Raw genomic sequence first — 9,555 nt, 5'->3', positions numbered from 1 at the left:
CAGGTTCAGTCAGAAAACCCCAGAGAAACAGGCAGGTTTCCCCAAAGAGATCTTCTCACACTTTGCCATTTTTTCGAATGGGAGCGTGTTTTACGCCATCATTGTGAGGGGGCGGGGTCTAAACACGGCAGCTAATCCAGCTTCACAGAGATCAGGGCACCCTTTAACTCAACATGAAATTAAAGACCCCCCCCCCCCCCACCATGGACATCGGACCCTTCCCCTCATTGATGGTATATTCCTCCAGAACTTAGATCAGCGGCATGAACCACACCCAAGGCTACAATGGCCTCCAAGCCATTAGGTTCACTTAACTATTCATTCGCTAGATTCACCCAGGGCCTGGGATCCACTGGCTGCACCTGGGAGGCTTTGCTGGAGTGAGGTTTAGCACTGGTCCACACAAATATGTGTTTGGCCATTGGCAACCCCGGGTGGTCAAGGACAGGGCAGGGTAGTATGCTAGTACTCACTCTGGCACCTGGGAACATAGGCACTGCCAGCTTGACACCTTGGGACTGCAACCCAGGCACCTTGGCAACGCCAACTTGATCCTCAGGACTGAGTTGGCTGAAAGTCTCACCAGTGAGGCCGTTACTCTGAGAGGGGCTGTGTGCCAGGGAGACTTCCAGTGGCTACCAGTCCATGTGTCCTTATTGTGAGGTTAGCTCTGTTAACCCCCTGCTTCCTCTGCTGTCGAGTTGTGCATCTAAGGAGTGTAATGCGGAGTCCCAACATCTGGTAGTCAAGCAATTGAGAAAGGCCATGCCCATCTCCTTGATTAGACGACTGATACACGAGGGTTTCCAGATTGGCTGGGTAGAATTTCAAGGATACTTCACAGGTACAACAGTTTAAATAGTCAGGAGCCTATTCAGCAACGGCACCCCAATCCCGAATCCACACCCTTACCATCAGGCCAGTCCCCATTAGTCCCAGAGTTCCAGGCATACACCTCCAGCAAGCCTGAATACATTGAAAAAGGCACTTACTTCCTTGCTCCTCCGCCATGACGCCATTTGTAAATGCTTACACCAAATCATGCCCGTGTGTCTCCTGGCTGGGAGGGATGGAGCATAGCGGGTGGGGGTGGGGGGAGTGATTTAAGATCCTAGCCTGTTAATCGTATTCAAATGAATGCATATCAACTGTTTGTACGTTCCTGCTGCCGCAGGGCAGGAAGCTCACTATGCTGGCAGGGTGGAGCTAGAGACTGGGGACAAGTCTGCCACCCGGCGCCAATCCCATTTTTGGGCCAACGTGGGATTCTCCGCCCAATCGGGATTTCCGATCTTAGTGGCAGGGTACGGAGAATCCCGCTGTAAGACTCAATAACATCCTGTTCCAGTCTTTCATTGCCCTAGCACCCCTCCCCTTGCTGTGCAAACGCACCTGTCCTTTAACTCCTCTCTTCACACGGTCCTAAACCCCAGACTTTCCTTCCAGGTAAAACCATGATTTACTTTTACTTCTTTCAATATTGCATGCAGTATTCGCTTTTCACTATGAAGTCCCCTATACAGTGAAGTGGCAAATGCAGATTGGATGATTGTTTTACAAACAGCTTTATTTGACCTGAAAGTGTGATCCGAGCTTCTGGTCACCTGTAATTTTCATTCTTTGCCCCACATCCAGTCTCGACCATCAACATTTCTCCAATTAAATTCAACATAAGCTCAAGGAGCAGACATCATCTTTTGATACAACACTTTACAACGGCACGGGCAAGTTGGCACAGTGGTTGGCACAGCTGCCTCACAGCACCAGGAATTCGGGTTTGATTCCAGCAAACTCTCTGTGTGGAGTTTGCACGTTCGTCACGTGTCTGCGTGGGCTTCCTCCAGTTTCCTCCTACAGTCCAAAGATCTGCGGGTTAGGTGGATTGGCCATGATCACTATGATGTCTAATTGATCACCTCCTGCCAAAATTCAGTCAGATTATCCACAGAAGCCACAACGGGAGTTGGACCTGAGAAAGGTCCCAAAGTTGGGTTCCCAACCCTTGCGAGAAAATTCAGCTCAGTAACTCTGCAGATGCAATCTTGCCTGCTGAGTATTTCCATCATTTTCTGGTTTCATGTCAAATTCCATCTGCACTGGATGTTCTATGATTCTATGAATCTATGCATCTATAGTATTTTGTTTTTGTGTGAGCATCTAATTCTTTGCTCTCTCTCATGTTCAGCACTCAAGTGGAGACACCACTCTTCTTTACTACTGTAATGTTTTTTCAATTCAAGGTTCAGAAAATTTGATTTTTATGACAATCACTCGCCAAACATGAACATCCTGTTATGATTTACGAAAGACTTTTACTTGAACAAACAAACTAAAAGCAACAAAACATTACCTAGTGAGCAACGAAACCTAAACCACAGAAAATATAACCCTTAAAATGTTCTACCATCATTGACTACCCTATGCCCTATTCATATACATTACAACATGCTCTCCGCAGGATTACAGTCGGTTTGGAAACTGCCCACAACCAGTCTCAGTATTCAATGGGTTCATGTCTTCCATTTCACTGAGTCATTCTGTTGATCGAGTAATTATCAAAAGACGCTTTCCTCAGTTTTCTGGGAACTTCCGAACTGGCTAGCAACAGTAAGGCCTACTCCAGCAATTTTTCCTCCTGACCTCGCCAGGCTAAATCTTCCAGAGTATTTAGATTGTCACAGGATGCGAATCTTCAACCAGAGATCATCCTCCCTCTCAAACTCTACCTGGCAGTTCACACAGAACTCACTCTCTGCTGACCACACCAGTTGCAACCCCTTGGTCCTGCGGTGGGAACTTTCTCTCTCTTTTCTGTTCAAAGACGCAGAGTTAGCTATGTTTGCCTTTGTTTTTAGGTGTTCACACCTTTCTCTCTTAACCAAGGCACCCTATCCCCATGAACACTGTAACATCAAGGCTTGATGTCAAGCAGAATTTGGAATGGATCACATGACTTCATAATCCCATTTTACCTTAAATTCAAGAGGCAGGCACAAAACACAATCACCTTATGTTGCAATCATAACAAGTTAGTATGACCACATGTCCTCCCAGCTTCAGAATTAGTCAATTATATTCTAAAAAGACTGCAGCATTCCAGAATTCTCGCATGTAATCTAAACTAACAATACAATGCGGCTCGGAGGGAATGTTGGACTGTCAGAGGTGCCATCCTTCAGTTCAACAGTTAGGTTGTTATTTATTAGTGAACCCATGGCACTGTTTGAAGTTTCAAGCCAACATTGTCCCCTTGGCTGCAGCCACTGAAAGCAGTTTCATCAATTATTTGCCATATTGCTGTTTGCGAGTCCGCATTGTGTGTAAATGAGCGGTCGCGTTTGCCAACGCAACTGTGACTGCATTTCAAAAGATCTGTGAGTGAGCGACATTTTGCGACGGCTCCAGTAAAATGTGAGAACGACACTATAAATACAAACTTTTCTATTATTCTTACTGTAACGGCCTGCACGGGGCCAATGAGGTGTAAATGATTATCTTCCCCACAGTCTTTGCGGAATACGGGCTCCCCCACTAGGGGCAGGGATCCCTATTAAACGATGTATAAAAAGTTGGCCAGTGAGACATTGACCAGAGCAGGAACCTGGTAGGAATCTACCGGTTAATGTACATATCATAGAACATAGAACAGTACAGCACAGAACAGGCCCTTCGGCCCTCGATGTTGTGCCGAGCCATGTTGTAAATAAAACTCTGTTTCTTCATTTTACTCAGTGTGGACTCCCTGTATCCTTATTAAACTTAGCGCACCTAATAAAACAACATTTAAGTGTCAAAGATTCTGGTCATATGTGGTGTACATTGCTTTGAAGGATGGCATTACCTTTCAATTCCCAAGTGGTTCAAGAAAACAATTTTAAGGCTGCTCGTACTGAAGATGTCAGCCAGATAGTCCAGTACATATGCTCCACAAAGCTAAGAAACAAATAAGTCCAGCCTCAGGGGTACACTAAAGTGGAGGTTACTTGTGTCGTTGCACTAAAGAACTGAAGTGCTGCTTGTGATTGTGTTCATCAATCAATATTCAGTGATCAGCAGACACTGATGATGTTAGCTTTTGTGGGGCAGTGATGAATGCTGTCTTCCATTCAGCAGATGTGAGCGTTGCTGCTTTGGAAATTCAAAGCCTTGGTCGCAAAATTAGATTCCAAACACTAAGCACCACATTAGCACACTGCATGATTTTATCAAAGCAGCAGTTAGGATGTACTGAATTGATCTAACTTATTTTGTATGTGAAAACAACTAACAAATTAACAAAATTAAATCAACCTAAAGACTCAGAATCCAAATAATGTCGAGCACAATCTATTTAAGATCACTGTCATTATATTGTATTTAAATAGGTATTAGGAAACAAGAAAAAGGGGAGGGAAGAAAGGTGTTTTAACATATTACTTTCACATAGTCAGGACTTTACAGTACTTCGGGTGCGATCCAATGACCACGCTGCGCCAGAAAAGGACGGCGCAGTAGCGCAGTGGTTATCACTGTTGCTTCACAGTGCCAGGGACCCGGGTGCTAGCCTGGAAATGCCAAGGTGCCCAAGCTGGCATGGGCACTGTCTGGGTTGGTGCTGCCAAGCTGGAATTTGTTGCACGAGCGACAGGCCGGGGTTGCCTGGTGTGAGTGGGGGGGACCAGGGATCCTCCCATAGTGCGTTTGGGCTGTGGGGAGGTCAGGGATTGTTTCGGGGGCCTCAGGGATCGGGACACCATTTTTAATGGGGAGTTCTGGCAAACGGAGCTCCGACTGTACAAAACGGTGTGGCCTCGGCCGCGCGTTCCCCATTCAGGCCCCTTATTCAACGTGAGTTGCTTAGAATAGCAATAGTATTAGCAGGAGCCGTTGAATAGCCATGCGTTTGCTCAGCACTGCGAACACCGAGAAACACGCGGCTAAATACGCTCACTCAGGGACCTTTTGGGAGAATATCGCCCTCCAAGGTGGAAATGAGAAGGTGAAATTAAATTTAACAAAATTAAGGTTTTCTGGAATATATTTAACAATTGAAAGAGCAACACTGAACAGCTTTAAGATGCAGTCACATCATCGCTTTGAAGCTGCTACGTAATAATGAAACTGGTATTATAACTCTGGAGTCCAGAATGGAATGATGTTAAGTCACCTCATACATGGATTTGAGAACACATGTGGTGCGATTCTCCGGTCTCGTTGTGCTCTTGCTCAAGCAAAACGAGGCCAGTGAATAGCGGAGAGGATGAAAACAAGAACCACTCCAGGCGCCAACCGGTCCGTTCCCATAGGCAAAATTGGGATCCTGTTGTAAGTCCTATTTCCAGAAAATGAACGAGAGACATCCTCCCGTGATTCAGCGGGCCCCCCAGCAAATGGTCACACAGGAGCCGATTAGTACTCCTTTTGCAAAACGTGAACCTGGCGGATGGGCTGCTGCGGGGAGCCGAGGACGTCAGCAGGCATCTTCACTCACAGGTAGTGAGCCCGAGGGCTCTGGACTTGCTGGCCCTGTGCTCGAGGGGGTGTGGGGGAGGGGGGGGGGGGGGGGAAATCGGGGGTGCAGACCCGGTTGGGGGTGGGCCGGTATGGGGGTGGGCCTGTGGGACGGTGCTTTTTTCATCTGTGGGACGTGGGCGTCTCTGGTTGTGCCAGCATTTATTGTCCATCCCTAAATGCCCTTGAGAGGGCAGGTAAGAGTCAACCACATTTCTGTGGGTCTGGAGTCACATACAGGCCAGCCAAAGTAAGGCTGACCGATTTCCTTCCCTAAAAGGACCAGATAGGTTTTTACGACAATCAACAATAATTTCAAGGCCATCATTAGACTTTCAATTAGATTTTTATTGAATTCAAATTCCACCATCTGCAGTGGCAGGATTTGAACCTGGATCGCCAGAGCCTTATTCTGGGTCTCTGGTTTACTGGTCCAGTGACAATACCACTATGCCACTGCTTCCCCAGGGGTCGCCACACTAGCAGTGTTCACCTTGGTGTCACACATTGCCGACGACATCTCCGCACCCGTAGCCTCTGGGACTCCTCTAATCGGCTTTGGGCCTGCTGAAGTATCGCTAACATCGCCCTCTGGATGTCCCAACCATTCCCTAACATCTCCATCAGCTCTGGGTAAATCTCCTCCAGAGGCTGATCATCTTATAGATTATAGAAATTACAGTGCAGAAGGAGGCCATTCGGCCCATCGAGTCTGCACCGGCTCTTTTGAAAGAGCACCCTACCCAAGCCCACACCTCCACCCTATCCCCATAACCCAGTTACCCCACACAACACTAATGCAATTTTGGACACTAAGAGCAATTTATCATGGCCAATCCACCTAACCTGCACATCTTTGGACTGTGGAGGAAACCGGAGCACCCAGAGAAAACCTACGCACACACGGGGAGAACGTGCAGACTCCGCACAGACAGTGACCCAAGCCGGGAATCGATCCTGGGACCCTGGCGCCGTGAAGCCACTGTGCTATCCACTTGTGCTACCGTGCTGCCCAGCTGGGACCCAGCTAGGTCTCTTGGATCCAGCAGCCCTTCGACTGCTGTCTCCCCTGGGCATTACTGCTGCCACCTGATGTGCATCAGGGACTGTGTGGTGCTCACCAGATTGTTCCCCAGAAGTCTGTCCACTAACGTTGCCCACCGAGGTGTGTGTATCTGCACTGGTAGAGTGTGGGGATGACAGCATCGACTGTGGCATCCTCAGAGCTCTCATCCAAGGTAACCTCTTGGGAGGCAAGGAAGGGGGCCACCCCGGATGAGCCAGCGCCTTCGATGGAGGACCTGCGGGGGACTGAACATGTGATCAATGGGAGGGATGGGTCAGTCTGCCACACTCATGTGTGGCAGTCCATCCGGGCAGGGCCCGGAGGATCCTCACCTCTGCGGCATGCGCCAAGCTCCACAATGGTGACTCGACCACCGCTGTAACCTCCAGGGCCCGTTCCTCATACACCTTGGAGGCCAGTCCTCCTGGTCACATTGCCCAGGTTGACGGCCGCGTTAAGCGGATCAATTAATGTTGAATAGCGTTGCCGGCCTCACTTGGCCGACCGCCAGGAAACCCGCGGCAGTTTCCACTCACCACACCACTTAGAAATCTTTCCGGTGAATCGTGTCCGCGGTGACAAGTCGGGTTTGAAAAGTGCTCAGGAGGGTGGCTTGGATATGTTGGACACATTCTAAATGTTTGGAAATTGGGAATGGTCCCGCACTACTTTCAAAATATTTAACATTTAACACTCAAGAATTTTGACACCATCAGGACAAAGCAGCCCGTTTGATTGGCATCCCTTACACCAACATTCACTCCCTCCAGCACTGATGCACAGTAGCGGCAGTGTGTGCCACCTACAAGGTACACTGCATGAACTCACTAAGGCTTCCTCAGCAACACCTTCCAAACCCACGACCACAGCCATCTAGAAGCACAATGACAACAGATAGATGGGAAAACCACCACCTGGAAGTTCCCCTCCGAGTCACTCACCATCCTGACTTGGAAATATATCGCCGTTCCTTCACTGTCGCTGGGTTAAAATCCTGAAATTCCATCCCTTTCAGCACTGTGGATGTACCTACACTACATAGTCTGTAGCAGTTCAAGAAGGCAGCTCACCATCACCTTCTCAAAGGCAATTAGGGATGGACAACAAATGCTGGCCGAGCCAGCGATGCCCACATCCCGTAAAAATGAATTTCTGAAAAGGTAGCTGTGGAGTTGAACTCCCGAGAGCTCATTTCTGAGCCAGACAGTTTAAAGAAGACACTGAATGAGCTAGAATCAATTCTACAGCCACTACTCTCAAACTAATGACAGCAATATAAATGCAGCCTTTGAATGACAGTTTAGAGGGAACAACTTGCATTATATCGCACTTCTAATGTGGACAAATGGGCAGTAAGTCAAAGGAGAATTTAGAATGGTGGTTTGGGTTTTATGGACAGTCTTAAAGTGAGTGATGGAGGTGGAAAGGCAGATGGCTTTCCTGGGTGAAACTTTACAAATATGGGCCTGACAGCTAAAAGCATGACCCGCGACTTCCGGTTGCGGCTATGCGGAGCTAAGTCGCACGTTCGGCAGCTCCCGCTGCAAAGGACTTTTGGGCTCTTTTTAGGGCCCGCAACAGCGCGTGTTTGACATTTCCCGGTGTGGGAAGGGGACAGCAACATTCCCTCCTGGTGTATGGATTGGACCAGGAACGGGGCGATTAAAAAATGGCATTGCAGCAAAGAAAGGTGCGAGGGAGGAGGACCAAGATGGCAGCGGGCGGAGACCAGGCAGCATGGACGCAATGGGCGCAGCAGCAGCAGGAGCTGCTCCAGCGCTGTTTTAAGGAACTAAAAGCAGGGCTGCTGGAGCCGATGAAAGCCTCACTCAACAAGCTGCTGGAGACCCAGACAGCCCAAGGGGCGGCGATCCGGGAGGTCCGGCAAAAGGTCTCGGAGAACGAGGACGAGATCCTAAGCCTGGCAGTGAAGGCGGAGACGCACGAGGCGCTCCACAAGAAATGGCAGGTGAGGTTCGAGGAGACGGAGAACCAGTCGAGGCGGAAGAACCTGCGGATCCTGGGCCTCCCGGAGGGGCTGGAGGGATCGGACATGGGGGCCTATGTGGTCACCATGTTGAATTCGTTGATGGGAGTGGGAGCCTTCCAGGGGCCCTTGGAGCTGGAGGGGGCCCACCAAGTGCTGGCGAGGAAGCCCAAGCCCAGCGAGCCGCCGTGGGCGGTGCTGGTGTGGTTCCACCGGTTTGCTGATCGAGAGCGTGTATTAAGGTGGGCCAAGAAGGAGCGGAGCAGCAGGTGGGAGAAAGCGGAGGTCCGGATCTACCAAGATTGGAGTGCGGAGGTGGCGAAGAAGCAGGCCGGTTACAATCGGGCGAAGGCAGTGCTGCACAGGAGAGGGGTGAAGTTCGGCATGCTACAGCCGGCGCGTCTGTGGGTCACCCACAAGGACTGACATCATTATTTTGAGTCCCCGGAGGAGGCCTGGGCCTTTGTTCAGGCCAAAAAACTGGACTCAGACTGAGGGTCGTGGGATGGTTGGGGATTGTTGTGTTGTGTTCCGAGGGGGGGTTCTTTCTTTGTTTTCTGGGGGTTGATAGGGCATTGTTTTGATTAGGCCCGCTGGATGGGTTCGTGAGGGGTTGATGATCGGTAGGGGTTGATGGGGCCTCACGGGGGGGGGGGGGGGGTGACCTGAGATGGGGCTAGTGAGACTGGGCCTGAAAAGGGAGCTGTGCCAGAGGAGGTAGGGCCGGCCAAGCGGAAAGCGCGGGCTTTTTCCCGCGCTAAGGGTTGAAGGGGGCGGGGCTGGAACTGGGAAGGCTTTTTCCCGCGCTGGGAGTGGAAGGACGTGCTTGTGGGCAAGGGAGAGGAGGGGAAGTGTTACACTGGGGGGGGGGGGGGGGGGGGGGGTCGATGGTGCGGCAGGAGTGGCCGGGGTCAGCAGGAGTCAGCTGACTCACGGGAGTACAATGGGCGGAGCAACGCAGCTTGGGGGGACCTAGCTGGGGGGGGGGGTCGATGGTGCGGCAGGAGTGGCC

At 50.2% G+C, this 9,555-nt stretch overlaps 1 protein-coding gene across 2 annotated transcripts in view; it reads right to left on the bottom strand.

The window, feature by feature from the left end:
* The window catches only part of LOC119950753, a 354,917-nt gene that overhangs the window by 268,618 nt on the left and 76,744 nt on the right, over positions 1-9,555 (bottom strand). The window lies entirely within an intron of this gene.

This window comes from Scyliorhinus canicula, chromosome 16 (genome assembly GCF_902713615.1).
Source record: "Scyliorhinus canicula chromosome 16, sScyCan1.1, whole genome shotgun sequence".
Taxonomy (NCBI): Eukaryota; Metazoa; Chordata; class Chondrichthyes; order Carcharhiniformes; family Scyliorhinidae; genus Scyliorhinus; species Scyliorhinus canicula.
Note: the sequence above shows the minus strand (reverse complement) of the source record. Positions and strands in the feature narration are given on the sequence as shown.